Source organism: Arachis hypogaea, chromosome 13 (assembly GCF_003086295.3).
Source record: "Arachis hypogaea cultivar Tifrunner chromosome 13, arahy.Tifrunner.gnm2.J5K5, whole genome shotgun sequence".
Classification (NCBI taxonomy): domain Eukaryota; kingdom Viridiplantae; phylum Streptophyta; class Magnoliopsida; order Fabales; family Fabaceae; genus Arachis; species Arachis hypogaea.
Genome location: NC_092048.1, coordinates 56260511 through 56279719, shown reverse-complemented (window position 1 = coordinate 56279719; position 19209 = coordinate 56260511). Strand labels below are relative to the sequence as shown.

Sequence of the window (19209 nt, the reverse complement as noted above, 5' to 3'; positions counted from 1 at the left end):
GTGCAGGAGGGTTAGAATCCAACAGCATCTGCAGTCCTTTCTCAACTTCTGAATCAGATTTTTGCTCAGGTCCCTTAATATCAGCCAGAAAATACCTAAAATTACAGAAAAATACACAAACTCATAGTAAAGTCCAGAAATGTGATTTTTGCATAAAAATTAAAAAAAATATAATAAAAAGTAACTAAGACATACTAAAAACTATGTAAAAACAATGCCAAAAAGGGTATAAATGATCCGCTCATCACAACACCAAACTTAAATTATTGCTTGTCCCCAAGAAACTAAAAATAAAGTAGGATAAAAAGAAGAGAAAATACAATAAATTCCAAAATTATCAATGAAGATTAGCTTCAATTAGATGAGAGGGGCTAGTAGCTTTTTGCTTCTGAATAGTTTTGGCATCTCACTTTATCCTTTGGAGTTCAGAATGATTGGCATCCATAGGAACTCAGAATTTAGATAGTGTTATTGATTCTCCTAGTTCAGTATGTTGATTCTTAAATACAACTACTTTATGAGTCTTGGCCGTGACCCTAAGCATTTTGTTTTCCAATATTACCACCGGATACATAAATGCCACAGACACATAACTAGGTGAACCTTCTCAGATTGTGACTCAGCTTTGCTAGAGTCTCCAGTTAGAGATGCCCAGAGCTCTTAAGCACACTCTTTTTGCTTTGGACCACGACTTTAACCGTTCAGTCTCAAGCTTTTTACTTGATACCTTCACGCCACAAGCACATGGTTAGAGACAGCTTGATTTAGCCACTTAGGCCAGGATTTTATTCCTTTGGGCCCTCCTATCCATTAATGCTCAAAGCCTTGGATCCTTTTTACCCTTACCTTTTAGTTTAAAGGGTTATTGGCTTTTTGCTCTTGCCTTTTGGTTTAAAGAGCTATTGGCTTTTTCTGCTTGCTTTTTCTTTTTCTTTCTTTTTCTTTATTTTTTCGCCATTTTTTTTCGCAAGCTTTGTGTTTTTCACTGGTTTTTCTTGCTTCAAGAATAAATTTTATGATTTTTTAGATTATCAATAACATTTCTCCTTTTTCATTATTCTTTTAAGAGCCAACAATTTTAACATTCATAAACTTCACTATAAAAAATATGCACTGTTCAAGCATTCATTCAGAAAACAAAAAGTATTGCCACCACATAAAGATAATTAGACTAATTTCAAGATAGAATTCGAAATTCATGTACTTCTTTTTCTTTTGCAATTAAAAATATTTTTCATTTAAGAAAGGTGAGGGATTCATGGAATCATTCATAGCTTTAAGACATAGACACTAAACACTAATGATCATGTAATAAAGACAAAAACATAGACAAAACATAAGGCATATAAATCGAAAAAAAAATAGAAAAATAAGAACAAGAAAATTAAAGAACGGGTCCACCTTAGTGATGGTGGCTAGTTCTTCCTCTTGAAGATCTTATGGAGTGCTTTAGCTCCTCAATATCTCTTCCTTGCCTTTGTTGCTCCTCTCTCATAGCCTTTTGGTCCTCTCTGATTTCATTGAGGATAATGGAGTGCTCTTGGTGCTCCATCCTTAGTTGCTCCATGTTAGAACTCAAATCTCCTAAGGAGGTGTTGAGTTGCTCCCAATAGTTATGTGGAGGAAAGTGCATCCCTTGAGGCATCTCAGGGATTTCTTGATGAGGAATTTCCTCATGCTCTTGTTGAGGTCCATGAGTGGGCTCTCATGTTTGCTCCATCCTCTTCTTAGTGATGGGCTTGTCCCCTTCAATGAGGATATCTTCCTCTATGACAACTCCAGCTGAATTGTATAGGTGATAGATAAGATGAGGAAAGGCTAACCTTGCCAAAGTGGAAGGCTTGTTAGCCACCTTTTATAGTTCTAGAGATATGATCTCATGAACTTCTACTTCCTCTCCAATCATGATACTATGGATCATGATAGCCCGGTCTACAGTAACTTCAGACCAGTTGCTAGTAGGAATGATAGAGCGTTGGATGAACTCTAACCATCCCCTAGCCACGGGTTTGAAGTTAGGCCTTCTCAATTGAACCGGCTTGCCTCTTGAGTCTCTCTTCTATTGTGCTCCTTCCACACAAATGTCCATGAGGACTTGGTCCAACCTTTGATCGAAGTTGACTCTTCTAGTGAAAGGATGAGAATCTCCTCTCATTATTGGCAAGTTGAATGCCAACCTTATAGTTTCTGGACTAAAATCCAAGTATTTCTCCCAAACCATTGTGAGCCAATTCTTTGGGTTCAGGTTCACACTTTGATCATGGTTCTTAGTGATCCATGCATTAGCATAAAAATCTTGAACCATTAAGATCCCGACTTGTTGGATGGGGTTGGTGAGAGTTTCCCAACCTCTTCTTTGAATCCCACGTCGGATCTCCGGATATTCACTCCTTTTGAGCATGAAGGGGACCTCGGGGATCACCTTTTTCTTGGCCACAACTTCATAGAAGTGGTCTTGATGGACTTTTGAGATGAATCTCTCCATCTCCCATGACTCGGAGATGGAAGCAATTGCCTTCCCTTTCCTCTTTCTAGAGGTTTCTCCGGCCTTAGGTACCATTAATGGTTATGGAAAAACAAAAATCAGAGCTTTTTCCACACCAAACTTAGAAGGTTTGCTCGTCCTCGAGCAAAAGAAGAAAGAAATGAGGAGAAGAAGAAGAAATGGAGGAGATGGAGGGGAGGAGTGGATTCGGCCAAAGGGGTTTAAGTGTGTAAGATGTGTGAAATTGAAGGTCGTAAGGAGGGGTATTTATAGGGTAAGAGAGAGAGGGAAGTCGTGTATGAGGGGTTGGGTGTGGGAGGGAAATGTTTTGAATTTGAATGGTGAGATAGGTGGGATTTTATGATGGATGGATGTGAGTGGTGAAGAGATTATGGGGAAGAGGGTAGGATTTGATAGGTGAATGGTGTTTGGGGAAGAGGTGTTGATGTGATTGGTCAAGAGGAGAGAAGAAGAGGTGGAGTAGGTGGGGATTCTGTGGAGTCCACAGATCCTGAGGTGTCAAGAAATTCTGCTCCCTGCACCAGGCATTTAAACGCCCACTGTGTGCCAATTCTGGTGTTTAACGCCAACTCTGCTACCTTTTCTAGCGTTAAACGCCATGCTGATGCCCCTTTCTGGCGTTTAACGCCCATCAGACACCCTTTTCTGGTGTTAAACGCCAGTCTGTCTACCAATTCTGGCATTTAACGCTGGCCAGACACCCCTTTCTGGCGTTTAACGCCCAGAATGCTGCCAGACTGGGCGTTAAACGCCCATTCTGCTATCCTTACTGGCGTTTAAATGCCAGTAAGCCTGTCCTCTAGGGTGTACTATTTTTGATGCTATTTTTGATTCCGCTTTAATTTTTCAGTTATTTTTGTGACTCCACATAATCATCTACCTAAAGAAAACATAACATGACAATGGAAAATAAATAAATATAATTAAATAACATTGGGTTGCCTCCCAATAAGCGCTTCTTTAATGTCAATAGCTTGACAGTGAGCTCTTAGAGAGCTTCACAGAGATTCAGAGCTTAATGGTGGCCTCCTAACACCAAATTTAGAAGTTGAGTGTGGGGGCTCTGTTTGACTCTGTATTGAGAGAAGCTTTTCATGCTTCCTCTCCATGGTTACAGAAGAAGATCCTTGAGCCTTAAACACATGGTAGTCCTCATTCAATTGAAGGACTAACTCTCCTTTGTCCACATCAATCACAGATTTTGTTGTGGCTAGGAAGGATCTTCCAAGGATAATGGATTCATCCTCATCCTTCCCAGTGTCTAGGATTATGAAATCAGCAGGATGTAAAGGCATTCAACCTTCACTAAGACATCCTCTACAAGTCCATAAGCCTGTTTCCTTGATTTGTCTGCCATCTCTAGTGAGAATCTTGCAGCTTGTACCTCAAAGATCCCTAGTTTCTCCATTACAGAGAGTGGCATGAGGTTTATTCCTGACCCCAGGTCACACAGAGCCTTCTCAAAGGTCATGGTGCCTATGGTACATGGTATTAAGAACTTTCCGGGATCCGGTTTCTTCTGAGGTAATTTCAGTTGAACCAAGGCATTCAGTTCATTGATGAGCAATGGATGTTCATCCTCCCAAGTCTCATTACCAAATAACTTAGCATTCAACTTTATGATTGCTCCTAGATACTGAGCAACTTGCTCTTCAACAATATCTTCATCCTCTTCAGAGGAAGAATACTCATTAGAGCTCATGAATGGTAACAGTAAGTTCAGTAGAATCTCTATGGTCTCTGTATGAGCCTCAGATTCCTTTGGTTCCTCATTAGGGAACTCCTTAGTGGTCAGTGGACGTCTATTGAGGACTTCCTCACTGGAAATCACTGCCTTTCCCTCCTCTATAGGTTCGGCCATTTTGAACATATTGATGGCCTTGCACTCTCTCTTTGGATTCTCTTCTGTGTTGCTTGGGAGAGTACTAGGAGGGATTTCAGTAACTCTTTTACTCAGCTGACCCACTTGTGCCTCTAAATTCCTGATAGAGGACCTTGTTTCAGTCATGAAACTGTGAGTGGTCTTAGATAGATCAGAGACTATGGTTGCTAAGTCAGAGAGACTTTGCTTAGAATTCTTTGTCTGTTGCTGAGAAGATGATAGAAATGGCTTGCCATTGCCAAACCTATTTCTCCTACCATTATTATTATTGAAGCCTTGTTGATGCTTCTGTTGATCCTTCCATGAGAGATTAGGATGATTCCTCCATGAAGGATTGTAAGTGTTTCCATAAGATTCTCCCATGTAATTCACTTCTTCCATTCCAGGATTTTCAGGGTCATAAGCTTCTCCTTCAGAGGAGGCTTCTTTAGTACTGCCGGATGCAGCTTACATTCCAGTCAGACTCTGAGAAATCATGTTGACTTGCTGAGTTAATATTTTGTTCTGAGCCAATATGGCATTCAGAGTATCAATCTCAAGAACTCCTTTCTTCTAAGTCATCCCATTATTCACAGGATTTCTTTCAGAAGTATACATGAACTGGTTATTTGTAACCATTTCAATGAGTTCCTGGGCTTCTGCAGGTGTTTTCTTCAGATGAAGAGATCCACCAGCAGAGTGGTCCAATGACATCTTGGATAATTCAGACAGACCATCATAGAATATACATAAGATGCTCCATTCTGAAAGCATGTCAGAAGGACACCTTCTGATCAATTGCTTGTATCTTTCCCAAGCTTCATAGAGGGATTCACCTTTCTTCTGTTTGAAGGTTTGGACTTTCACTCTAAGTTTACTCAATTTTTGAGGTGAAAATAATTTGGCCAAGAAAGCATTGACTAACTTTTCCCAAGAGTTCAGGCTTTCTTTAGGTTGTGAGTCCAACCATGTCCTAGCTCTGTCTCTTACAGCAAAGGAGAAAAGCATAAGTCTGTAGACCTCGGGATTAACCCCATTGGTCTTAACAGTGTCACATATTTGCAAGAATTCAGCTAAGAACTGATGACGATCTTCCAATGGAAGTCCATGAAACTTGCAATTCTGTTGCATTAGAGAAACTAATTGAGGCTTAAGCTCAAAGTTGTTTGCTCCAATTGCAGGAATTGAGATGCTTCTTCCATAGAAGTCAGAAGATGGTGCAGTAAAGTCACCAAGCATCTTCTTTGCATCTCCACCATTGTTGTTGTTTTTGGCTGCCATGTCTTCTTCTTTTTCGAAAATTTCTGTAAGGTCCTCTCCAGAGTGTTGTGCTTTAGCTTCTCTTAGCTTCCTCTTCAGAGTCCTTTCAGGTTCAGAATCAGCTTCAACAAGAATGTTCTTATCCTTGTTCCTGCTCATATGAAAAAGAAGAGAACAAGGAGAATAGTAGAATCCTCTATGTCACAGTATAGAGATTCCTTTATGTGAGTAGAAGAAGAGAAGAATAGAGGAATGAGGTAGAGAGAGAATAAAGAGAATTCGAACACAGAGAGAGGGAGGGGGTTCGAATTTTAAGAAGAAGAGAAGTGTTATTAATTAAATAAAATAAATAGAAAGAGATGAGAAAGAGAAGAAATTCGAATTTTAATTATAAGAAAAGAAAAATATTTTTGTTTTTATTTTAATTATAAATTAGAATTCAAAATTTAAGAAAAGAAATAAAATAAATTAGAATTTAAAATAATTAGTTAATTAAGAAGGAATTTTGAAAAAGAGGTTAGTGATTTTCGAAGATGATGAGAGAGAAAAGTAGTTAGGTAGTTTTGAAAAAGGTAAGAAATAGTAAACTTTTAAAATCAAACAAAAAAAATCAAGTAGTTAATTGGAAAAGATTTGAAAATAAATTTTAAAATGATAAGAAGTTAGAACAAGATTTTGAAATTAAATTTTGAAAAAGATATGATTGAAATTTATTTTGAAAAAGATTGAAAAGGAAATTAAAAAGATTTAATTTTTAAAATTAAAGTTAATGACTTGACTAACAAGAAACTAAAAGATATGATTCTAGAATTTAAAGATTGAACCTTTCTTAACAGGAAAGCAACAAACTTGAAATTTTTGAATCAAAACATTAAATGCTAGCAAAGATTTCGAAAATTATGAAATAAAAATAAGAAAAAGATTTTGAAAATAAATTTTGAAGAATTTTCGAAAAACATGAAAGAAACATAAAAAAGATTTGATTTTGAAAAAGATTTGAAAAGCTAGAATTTTTAAATTGAAATTTTGACTTGACTAACAAGAAACAATTAAATTTTAAATTTTTTTGACTAAGTCAACCCAAAATTTCGAAATTTATGAGTAAAATAAGGGAAATATATTATTTTTGAATTTTTTTAAATTAATGAAGAAATATTATTTTGTTGTTTTTCTCTTTCTTCATTAAACAACAAAATGAAACAAAACATAAAAATTTAAGATAAAAACAAATAATGCATGCAAGAACACTTTGAATGTCAAGATGAACACCAAGAACACTTTGAATGTCAAGATGAACACCAAGAACATATTTTTAAAAATTTTTAAGAAAAGAAACACATGCAAGACACCAAACTTAAAATTTTTAATATTTAGACACTATGAATTCGAAAATGCACAAGAAAAATAAGAAGAGACACAAAACAAGAAAATTTAAAGATCAAACAAAGAAATTCATCAAGAACAACTTGAAGATCATGAAGAACACATGATGAATTTTCGAAAATTAAAGAAAAATTAAAAACATGCAATTGACACCAAATTTAAAATTTGACACTAGTCTCAAACAAGAAACACAATTTTTTTTTTGGTTTTTATGATTTTATTAATTTTTTTTGTATATTTTTCGAAATTATTTTGAAAAAGAAAATAAAGAAATTCAAAATTTTTAATAAGAATTCCAGGATTCCTTTAATGTTAGTCTAAAGCTTCGGTCCAAAAGATTAGACATGGCCAATGTCCAGCCAAGCTTCAGCATAGAATTTTAAATAAGAATCCAAAGGCTCATGCAATGTTATTCTAAAGCTTCGGTCCAAAAGATTAGACATGGCCAATGTCCAGCCAAGCTTCAGCATAGAATTTTAAATGAGAATCCAAAGGCTCATGCAATGTTATTCTAAAGCTCCGGTCCAAAAGAATTAGACATGGCCAAATGGCCAGCCAAGCTTTAACACAACACATACAAGCATGTCCTTTTTGCAATGGAAAGTGGAAACCTCAGTCCAAAAGATTAGACATGGCTTAACAGCTGATGACTGTGCATCATGTATCCTTTTTCTTATCTAAAAGAACCATAAAAAGAGCATAATCTCATTGAATTAATGCAATTTCATGAACTAAATGATAAATATTATGGTACATTGCTTTGAAATGGGTTTATGCTGAATTTCAGGTGAAAAGAGCAACAAAAAGGGAAGAAAACAACAAAAAAAGGCTAGGCGTGTATAGCTGGGCATGCCACTTGAAGCTCTGGGCGTGGCACGCCAGGCCAACATTCCAGCAAAGAAGGTTGAAGAATTTTACATGGGCGTGCCACTTGGAGCTCTGGGCGTGGCACGCCAAGTTTGTGAAGCCAACTCTCAAAGAGGGCGTGCCACTTGGTGCTATGGGCGTGGCACGCCAGACTTAAGTTCCAGAGGAGTAATTTTGAGTCCCACTATGGGCGTGGCACGCCAAGAAGTGGGCGTGGCACGCTGGGGCATATGCCAGCCTAACCTCCTCTCAATCAAATGAATATATCTTGAGCTACACAACTCCAAATGAGATGATTCCAGTGCCATTAGAAAGTAGACATCCAGGGATTTTCAACCATATATAACACTTTGTGATGGACACTGGAATTGAGGAAGATATTGACCACGAAAACACAGGGAGCAAAATACGTCACTGCAGAGTTACCAGCCTGACCTCTTCATCTTCAAAGGAACATAACTTAAGTTGTAGAGGTCCAAATGATGTGATCTTGGTGGCGTTAAAAAGATGACATCAAGAGCTTTCCAAACATATATAACACTTTAGGGTGGACATTAAAAATGAAGGTGAAAAAGGCCATTAATTTAGCAATACAAAATCTGGGCGTGCCACTTGACATCGAAGGCGTGGCACGCCAGCTCTATTTTCATATGGGCGTGGCACGCCGGGTTCTGGGCGTGGCACGCCAGTTCTAATGGCTAGAGAGCATCATTGAAGGCGTAGCACGCCAGTTTCATAATATATGAGCGTGGCATGCCAGAGAGTGGGCGTGGCACGCCGGGCTACCTGACAGACTGACCTATCCACCTTCAAATAGGCATAACTTGAGCTACAAAGGTCCAAATGAGTTGATTCTAAAAGCGTTGGAAAGCTAACATCTAGGAATTTTGAAAAATATATAACACTTTATAGTAGACATTCAATTTGAGGCCTAAACAACTCTATCAATTCAGCATTGCAAAGTGGGTCATACTCCAAAGGGCAAAATCAAGTGGGAGTGGCACTTGAAACCACACGCCAACTTCTCCCTGTAGCCCCCAACCTTCAATCAAGCTCACTACAACTCTTATTCAAGCCACACTTATCAATCAATCAAGGCCACAAGAAGAATCTAGAATAATTTATTTTCATTTCATTGTAATTTGCTTTTAATTTCATTTATGTTTGTAATTTAGGAGAGCCTATATAAAGGCCTTAGTTTCATAGAATTACTCATGGCTGGATTGGGGGGAAGTCTTAGGACCCTCTCTGTTCACCATCAATTTCTTCTCTTTTCTTTCTTACTTTTGTAAATATCTTTTAGTTATGAATCACTAACTCTTTCCATTGGGAAAGAGAGCTTTATTGTTTTTCAATGGATTGATTGTTTTTATTCTTCTTCTTCTCTTCATCTCTCTTTGATTTACTAGAAGGGATTTCGTTCTTCATGTTAGCATTCAATTATCTTGGAAGAGAAATTAAATGCAATTGGGTTTTATGTGAACCTTGGAAGAGGAATCATAAAACCATGCTTGAAATCCTTTCTCACACTTGAGTAGAATCTGGGTTTTGGTGTTTGGATATGGTGACATATAATCCTCCCTCTACTTGGAACTATAATGATGTGTGGTATAATCAGGGAACAAGCTTCATATCTTCTCATGAGTAATTAGACCAAGGAATTGGCTATTGATCAAGATTTGAGAGATTGAGTCACTAAGGAATTGGGGCTCAATCAATCATGATTGCCAAGAGATCAATGAGTTGCATGATTGAAGATGAGATAAAATTAATTAATCCGGAGAATGCAATATCTCTTGATCCCAATGTTTATTTTATCTTTCTTTCTTTTATTTACTTTATGGTTATTTATATTTTCTGCACTTAAAATTTCCAGCACTTTACTTTCTTGTACTTTATTTTCCTTGCCATTTACTTTCTTGCACTTTATTGCTTTCTTTTACTTTTATGCAATTTACATTTCCTGTTTGAATATCACTCCAATCTGAATAGTCTGACTAGGATAATCAATTAACTATTGTTTGCTTTAATCCATTAATCTCTGTGGGATTCGACCCACTCCTAGTGGGTTATTACTTGACGATATTTGGTGCGCTTGCCAAAAAATGGATTCATTTTATATGGGGTGTGAATTCGACTCATTAACAGCCAGCCAGGTTTCAATATATTTCATGAAGCTCTAGAATTTATTCTTAAAAATTCTGAAGAACACTTATATTTTTTTTATTTTATTATTTTTTTTCAAAAACTAAATAATTTTTTTTGTATTTTTTTTGAATTTTTCGAAATTAAAAATAAAAAGTTTAAACATGAAATAAAATTACCTAATCTAAGCAACAAGATGAACCGTCAGTTGTTCAAACTCGAATAGTCCCCGGCAGCGCCGCCAAAAACTTGGTGCACGAAATTGTGATTCACACTTTTCACAACTCCGCACAACTAACTAGCAAGTGCACTGGGTCGTCCAAGTAATACCTTACGTGAGTAAGGGTCGATCCCACGGAAATTGTCAGCTTGAAGCAAGCTATGGTCATTTTTTAAATGTTAGTCAGGAGGATTCGAATGGTTATGAGGTTTTGATAATTAAAAGATGAATAAAACATAAAATAAGATAGAGATACTTATGTAATTCATTGGTGGAAATTTCAGATAAGCGTTTGGAGATGCTTTGTTGCTTCTGAACCTCTGCTTTCCTATTGTCTTCTTCCAATCATGCATGCTCCCTTCCATGGCAAGCTGTATGATCCTCTCGGATGAAAAATACCAGGTACGATCTCTGCACGGCTAATCAACTGTCGAATTTCTCGTCTCGAATGAAAAATACCAGGTACAGCTACCGCACGGCTAATCATCTATCGGTTCCTGCTAGCGTCGGAATAGGATCTCTCTATCCTTTTACACACTGTTACTGCACCAACATTCGCAGATTTGAAGCTCGTCACAGTCATCCTTTCCCAGATCCTACTCAGAATACCACAGACAAGGTTTAGACTTTTCGGATCTCAGGAATGCTGCTAATGGTTCTAGCCTATACCACGAAGATACTAATCTCACGGACTCGTTCCGTGTATTAGATACCCAAGAGAATATACTTCGGCTGTCGTCCAATGACTACGTTGAACATCATGTAGACCGCTTGTGGTTGTCAGGCACGCGAATCTTGGCTAAGCGAGTAACGAAGATAGTGGGTGATTGTCACGAGTCACCCCTTCATTCTGACTTAACAGAATTAAGTACAAGAGTATATCTTGGAGAAGAAGTAGGCGTGAATTGAAAGAAAAATAATAGTACTTGCATTAATTCATAAAGAACAGCAGAGCTTCACACCTTAATCTATGGGGTGTAGAAACTCCACCGTAGAAAATACATAAGTGAAAAGAGGTCTAGGCATGGCCGAATGGCCAGCCTCCCAAAGAGGTTCCAAGTATGATAAAAGTTGATCAAAAGATTATCAAAAGATGATAAAAATGATAAAGGTGATAAAGGTGCTATTTATTCTAAACTAGTTACTAGGGTTTACAGAAAATAAGTAACTAAGTGCAGATAGTGCAGAAATCCACTTTCGGGGCCCACTTGGTGTGTGGTTGGGCTGAGCATTGAGCTTTATACATGCATAGGTCATTCTTGGAGTTAAACGCCAGCTTGGGTGCCAGTTTAGGCGTTTTACTCCAGTTCTGGTGCCAGTTCTGGCGTTTTATGCCAGAAAAGGGTCTTTAGTGGGCGTTTGGATGCCAGTTTGGGCCATTAAATCTCGAGCAAAGTATGGACTATTATATATTGATGAAAATTCCAAGATGTCTACTTTCCAACGCAATTAAGAGCGCGCCAATTGGGCTTCTGTAGCTCCAGAAAATCTACTTCGAGTGCAGGAGGGTCAGAATCCAACAGCATCTGCAGTCCTTTCTCAACTTCTGAATCAGATTTTTACTCAGGTCCCTCAATTTCAGCCAAAAAATACCTGAGATCACAGAAAAACACACAAACTCATAATAAAGTCCAGAAATATAATTTTTGCATAAAAACTAATAAAAATATAATAAAAAGTAACTAAAACATACTAAAAACTATGTAAAAATAATGCCAAAAGGGTATAAATTATTCGCTCATCAAACTGTTAATTTGTTGAGGTGTCCGTTAAATGCCACATTAGAATTACTCTAAATACCGAGGACAAATTGGTCCTTCTATGTTGTTTGAATTTAAAATACCCAAAACCCTAATTTTTCAAAATCCCCAATTATTCACTCTGAAACAAAATCCTAACACAACGCAGAATGAATAGTATCAGAAGCTCCAGAAGCACGAGGTGCCAAAGAAAAAAGAATGAAGTTCACGGTTGGAATTGTAGAGATGACTCAACACATGGAAGAGACTTCAGCAATAAAATCGTGCCCAAGTGTAACTGACAACTATATGCTGTTGCTAGGTTGTTCTTAGGGTGCCCAAACTATAGGGAAGTTTTAATTAGGATTTTTTTTATTATTTGAGTTTTGAGTGTTTCATTGAATTAAAATTCATAGCTGTCATTCATGGTATATTTTTGGTTTTATTTACAGGACAATTTGCCATATTGCAAGTTCTTTAGATGGTTGGATGATGTTACTGGAGATATGAATGTTCAAAGTTTTAAGCAGGGAGTGAGGATAGATTAATTGATTTGGAGGATAGAATTCTAGGATTGAAAATAGATTGTTGAAATAAGGAGACTCCAAGCAAAATTACTGGTAGTGGATTTAGGAATGTTGTGGATTTTATAGTTGGTTTTTAATTGCAATTATTGTGAATGTGTGAGGTAAGGGTTCTAAATGAATCAAATTAGATAGTTGAAGCATGAATGTAGTAGTATTTGTAATTATATTATTATGAATGCGAAAAATGAATAACTATTTTTGAATCATTGTATGATCTATGATGGATGTTAGTGTTAATGTATTTAATGCTCACATTGATGAAATGAAAGAAATCAAATAACTATAATAGGCATAAAAGAATTGTTATATTATCTAAACTTCTAAAAGATTGTTTTCAATTATAGGGGTTCATCCAAAAAGAGACTGAATACTTGTCTGTGTTACTAAATTAAAAGAAAATCTACATAACAACATTATCATAATTGCACAATATATTGTGCCTAATTCAAAATAGGATTTACGTCCAAAGAAAGTATATCCAAAATACTAATCGATCATATCCAAAATACTACAGTTTCATCCATTAAAGACTTCAACTAAGGCTTAAATCTAGGGGTGGGAATAAAGTGAAATATTCTTGAAGTTGTTCCTGAACTTGTTGCAGCCAGAGTTTCTGCAGAAATACCATCAATTGAGCTTGTTGATTATTGTGGTAGAGGTTGTTCAGGTCTTATAATTGATTGCTTTTTTCTGAATAAGGCTGGATTTAGTGGCTTAGTAATAAAGGAGATTGACTGGACTTGAGTTGAATTTTTTTCTTGGGCAGTTGTTGAAAGGGGCTTACTATGGCCTTGAGATTGGGCTGGAAGCCTAATTTGGTTCTGAATTAGAGCAGGAGGTCTATATTGGACTTGGGTTTGTCTAGGAGGCTTGAACTGGGATTGGACTTGACCAGAAGGTCTGAACCCTATGGACCTTCTTGTCCTCCCTTTTTCTCTTTTACAACATCATCCAATTGGTCCTGCAATGTTCACAAAAAAATTCACTACGATCCACATCCATTTGATATTAAACAAACAAATACAGTAGGCACAATATCCTCCACAAAGAACTTATAGTTGCATCAGTTACATTAGTGTCAGATCAATTTGTTTCAGTCCCATGTTGAACAGCATCATCAGAATTATTTGCAATATTTGTATTAGTGACAGCTCCATTAGTCACAGTCCCAGTTGGTTCCACATTTTGAGTAGTGACATTGGGGCTAGGATTTTCTGCTTGGACTGGATTTAGCTAAATAGATATGAATGAAACAATTGCTTGATGCATGTGCATCATGTTGTATTTTTCTATGCGTTTTCACATAAAAAATTAATAAATGAAGCTTAATTATGGAATATTTTGTGCTTAAGTCATATATTACTTTGATCTCTTTGAATTGATTAATTTTGTAGAAAAATAGTAGAGAAAGAAGCAAAAAGTACAAAATAAGCTCAAAAGCAGAGCCTTGAAGTTGTTAGAGTTGGCAATGCCTAAGCCAAGATTGAAGGACTAAAAAAATACAAAGGAGTTGCTAACTTGGAATTGAAGTTGGCAACTTGTTCTTCAGCTTCAGATTTGCAACCTTGACCCCTCATACTCCATCAAGGATAAATGGAGTTACAAAGCTCCAAATGAGGTGATTTCAGTGGCATTGGAAAGTAGGAATCAAGAGCTTTCCAACCATATATGGCCCAAAAACACTCAACAAAGAAAACAAAGGCGTTAGCAACTTGAGAATAGCATTGATAACGCCATGCTTCCTTCATTCAGCAACTTCAACCTTGGAGAATAATAAAGGCGTTGGCAACTTAGTCTTGGGCGTTAACAACTCCTTCCTTCTTTCAACATTGAAGGCGTTGCCAACTTAATTTTTAAGTTAGTAATGCCTTCCTTATTTGAACTATAAAGGAGTTGGCAACTTGGGATTCAAGTTAGCAATGCCAAGAAATTTTAACTCCTGGAGGGTTTGTAAAGGTGTTGCCAATGCTAGAATATGAAGGCGTTATCACCACTAACATCCGCGATAAAAAGATTGGAAAATTTTGCAGGCCACGCGTACGTGTGATAAGTGCCAAAAACAGTAACGACGCTCACGTTTGGGCGACGTGTATGCGTGACAAGCGTTAGTAACGCCAATTACTGAAGGCGTTAGTGCAAATAATGCTAAAGGACCCTGGAGCATCAATTAAACTCACTTCAAGTGCACTCAAATTTCAAGCAAGCAAAGTCCACAATTTTTAACCAATCAAGGCCTCAAGAAACATCTAGAATAATTAATTTTCATTTGATTGTAATTTTTTTAATTTCAATTTATAATTTAGGCTAGCTTATAAATAGGCTTTAGTTCATCATAGAAGAGGAGAACTCTTGGCTAGAAACACATTTTGGAGGGGCCTTCAGACTCTCTCTCCACATTTCTCTTCTCCTCCACTTTCTTACACTGTAAATATTTAGTTATGAGTCACTAACTCTTTCCATTGGGAAAGAGAGCTCTATTGCAATTTAATGCGTTGATTTATTTTCATTCTTCATCTTCAATTCTTCTTTTATTGTTTCTTTAGAAAGAATCTTCGTTCTTCATCACAAGGGTTCAATTATCTTGAGAAAGAAATTGAATCTAACTTGGATTCTATGGGAGCCTCGAGAGAGAGAACATAGAATTGTGCTTGAAGTTCTTTCTCACAATGGTTATAAAATTGGGTTTGGGATTGGTACGTGACATATGACCTTTCCAATACCTGATTCATGAAATTTCTGTGGCTCTAAATCAGAGACCATTCTTCATCTCTTCTCATGACCAATTAGATCAAGAGATTGGCAATTGATCAAGTTAAGAGAAATTAAATCACCAAGAGATTGGAGTTTGATTACTTATGATTTGCCAAGAGATTAATAATTGCAATGATTGAAGAGGAAATGAGAATTGTTGATCTTGAGAATGCACTATCTCTTGATCCCAATGATTTTCTTTTTATTTTTACTTCTAGTAATTTACCATTCCGTTATTTACTTTCTTACACTTTACTTTCTTGTATTTTTCATTCCTTGTAACTACTTTCTATCATTTTATTTTCCTGCACTTTACTTTTATGTTCTTTACTTTCTTGCTCTTTATTGCTTTCTTTTAATTTTATGTCATTTCCATTTCTTGTTGTTCATCACTCCAATTATGCTTGTCTAACTAGAATAATCAATTGACTATTGATTGCTTAATCCTTTAATCCTCGTGGGATTGACCTCACTCTTGTGAGTTTTATTACTTGATACAACCTGGTATACGATAGTTATGCGGAAATAAATTTTTTTGTATCATTGCTCCAATATCAGACTAAGCATCTAAATAATCGATTAACCATTTTAATAGTATGACCACTAAACCCATTACAAGTTAGTGATAGGACATTTAAATCCCTAATAAAAATGCTAACAAACAACTAAATCTTTAAGACCCCTTTTTTCCTCTTGGTTCATCAATTTATATGAGCCCTAGAATTGACATTGTACCAAATTGTATGATATGGTGTTACATTGAGTAATCGGAGCTTGACTTGGTAGAATTATGGAATTGAGGCTTGAAAATTTGGAAGGAAAAGTTTGGGAGCTTAAAATTTGTGACATTAAGGTATGAATTTAAGTTTTGGGTAAATAATATGTAATGTGACATGAAGTCCTAGGCTAGTGAACTTAGGATTATTGTTGAATTATTGCGGTTGATTGTTTGGTGCAGTGAAAATTGTGATATGTTGGATGTTTGGTTGAATGATAAATTGAATTTATGATGTGAAGATATATAAGCATGTGTATGCATGATTATGAATGTGATTGATGTAGAAATTATAAGACTCCGGATTTTTAAAAATTGAATCAAAAGTTATTTATAAGTTATTATATTTATTCAGAATTGTATTTTTAGAGATCTTTATATTAAATTGGATAATTTGTTAATTATAATTTGAGGTTTTATTAATTGAAAAATAATAAGAATTTTATATATTATATTTTAAATATTTTGATTTTGAACTTTATTTTATAAATAAAGAAGAATTAATTTAATTAACTCTGATTTTCATTGAATTAGTATTTATTTGAAAATAAATTACAAGCTGATAATTAAATGGTATTTTTATAAATATTAGGGTAAATACCCAATTCGGTCCTTGTCCATTTTCACGAAGGACAAAGCGATCCTTGTCCAAAAAAAAAGGGACACTTCGACCCTCAACCTTTTTATTTTGGGACAATATGATTTTCCTGTTAAAAAATCCGTTAAATAATAACAAAAATTAGTTTTATGGGGGTTTTATTTGTATTTTGTGGGGGTTTTAAACCTCCACAAACTATTAATAAGTTTGTTTTTGAAAAATTCATTCACCGATGGTGATTAAGTGAAGAAAAACCATTGATAAAAATGATGTCGCAAAAAAAAAGTAATTGTAGTACAAATACCTTTCAAAGAAAAAAAGAACATCGAATAAGAAATAAAAGAAGAGAACTTTAATATTGATAATATTGGTATTGGTGATGATGACGGTAGAGAAGATAATGATGATGATAAAGCAATAAAAATAATAGATGTAAGAGTGATAATAATGAGGATGAAGCAGGTAGTGGTAGTAATTGGTTAAATTGTTGAAAAAAATTTTGAGGAGGTTTAAAACCCCCACAAAATAAGAATAAAACCCTCCACAAAAACTAATTTTTGTTATTATTTTTAACGGACTTTTTAACAGAAGGATCGTATTGTCCCAAAATAAAAAGGTTGAGGGTCAAAATGTCCCTTTTTTTTGGACAGGGATCGCTTTGTCCTTCATGAAAATGGACAAGGACCGGATTGTGTATTTACTCAAAGTTTAAAAGTAAGATTTTATAAATCCAGTTTTAAGAAAATATATATATATATATATATATATATTATTTATTTACTATTTAAAATATCTTATTTATATTATTGTTATTATTTTTTATTAATAATATTATCTAATAAAGATATTAGTAATATTATTATATGTTAGAACAAGCAAGCAGAGTAATCTTAAAAGCTTTAGAGAATGTAGACTTAATTAAAGAACTTTATAATTCTTTTTCATAAGACACTTAGGGAAAGGCGAGGGAAGAATGCGAAGACAATTTATATTGTAGAATGATAAGAAAGAAAGAAAGAAAGAAAGAAAGAAAGAAAGAAAGAAAGAAAATACAAAAAGAAAGAAAGATAAGCAGAGATATGGTAGTGAGTCACCGAGATTTGCTTTCCAGAGATACGCCGTGTAACAACTCTAATTTTTGCACTAATGCGAGTTTTTCTTAAAATAATATTTTAAAGCGATTAGTTTTATTTTGACGAGTCGACTTCGAACCCCGAAGTAAAATAAATGGTAATATAATTTTATTATTATGTTATTTATTTATTTTACTTGCTCTAATTATATGAAGCATAGATAATAATATTGATATTATTATTATCAAGTCTAATTTTTACCAATAAAAAGATTAATTATTGTTAATTTTTGATGAGCTTAGAGTTACTAAAGCTCCATTAAATATCTTTTAATTCCTAAGTTACTAATGTCATTTATGTTAGTAACTTATACATATTTAACTTATTATTATTATTATTATTATTATTATTATTATTATTATTAATGACCGGAAAAAAGAAAAAAAGAAAAGAAGGAATAGAAACGTGAATTACATTAAGCAATGTTATCCCATTAATGATTAACATGCCTTTCTTCTAATTCAATATGACCGAACCGGAGAAAGAAAGAAAAGAGAGATTTCAATCCAAAATCACCTAGTAATATAACATTGACACATAATCCTTCTTATTGACAACTCACCCTTCCATTAAGATCAAAAACACTTCCCTTAATTTGTTAAACATATTGCATTAAGAAAGGGGAAAGTGACCGAGAGCTTTCATCAAAGAAACCGTAACCCTCCACCATTTTCTTCCATTGATTTCACTTAATTCATAATCCCAATAAAAAATCTAATCAGGTAAAGTGTTTGTATCTTCCTCCTCTACGTGTTAGCGTTACTTTTGTCCGGTAGAAGTTGACGGTGATGTAGCTCCCCTACCTCTTGAGTTTGGCCAACTGGAGTTCTAGGAGGCACGGAGGATTCCGGACGTTTTTCCCTTCAGCAGCTCGGTTAGAAGGCTCCTCTGAAACTTTGCATATTTTGATTTCGTACGAAGGTAGGGTTTTGATAAATTTCCACCGGTTAAATTGGTATTTGATAAGTGAATTGATGTCGTGGTTACTTGTCGGTTGAATTTATATTGATATTTGTGAAAAGTTTGAGGTTTGGAGGGTTTAAGTGCAGCCAAGAAATGAGTTATTCTGATGATTGTGATTTCTAGATTACGGTAGGATAATTTGAAAATGTTAAAAGTTTCCGGTTTGATTTATTGGAAATGATTTGAAAAAAGTGTGAAAAATAGTTTGGATGGAACCCGAGAAGGGTGGCAGAATCCAGATTTTAGGGGAGGTGCCGCCAAAATTTTGTTATAAACCTTAAGAATTTATTTGAAATTTTATTTAGAAGGAAAAGATTGGATTTGAGAAATTGTATTAATTGATTTTCGATTTATTCAGAAAATAGTTTTATGTCGGATTTAATTTATCTAAGAAAAGTATATATTTTGAGTTCGATTTATT

At 35.2% G+C, this 19209-nt stretch overlaps 1 non-coding gene across 1 annotated transcript; it reads left to right on the top strand.

Moving 5' to 3' along the window:
• The first annotated feature begins 5135 nt into the window (after positions 1-5135).
• LOC112739466 (small nucleolar RNA R71) lies at positions 5136-5243 on the top strand. The gene has a single exon (XR_003170402.1). It is a non-coding gene; the product is annotated as a small nucleolar RNA R71 (small nucleolar RNA).
• Positions 5244-19209: the final 13966 nt, after the last annotated feature.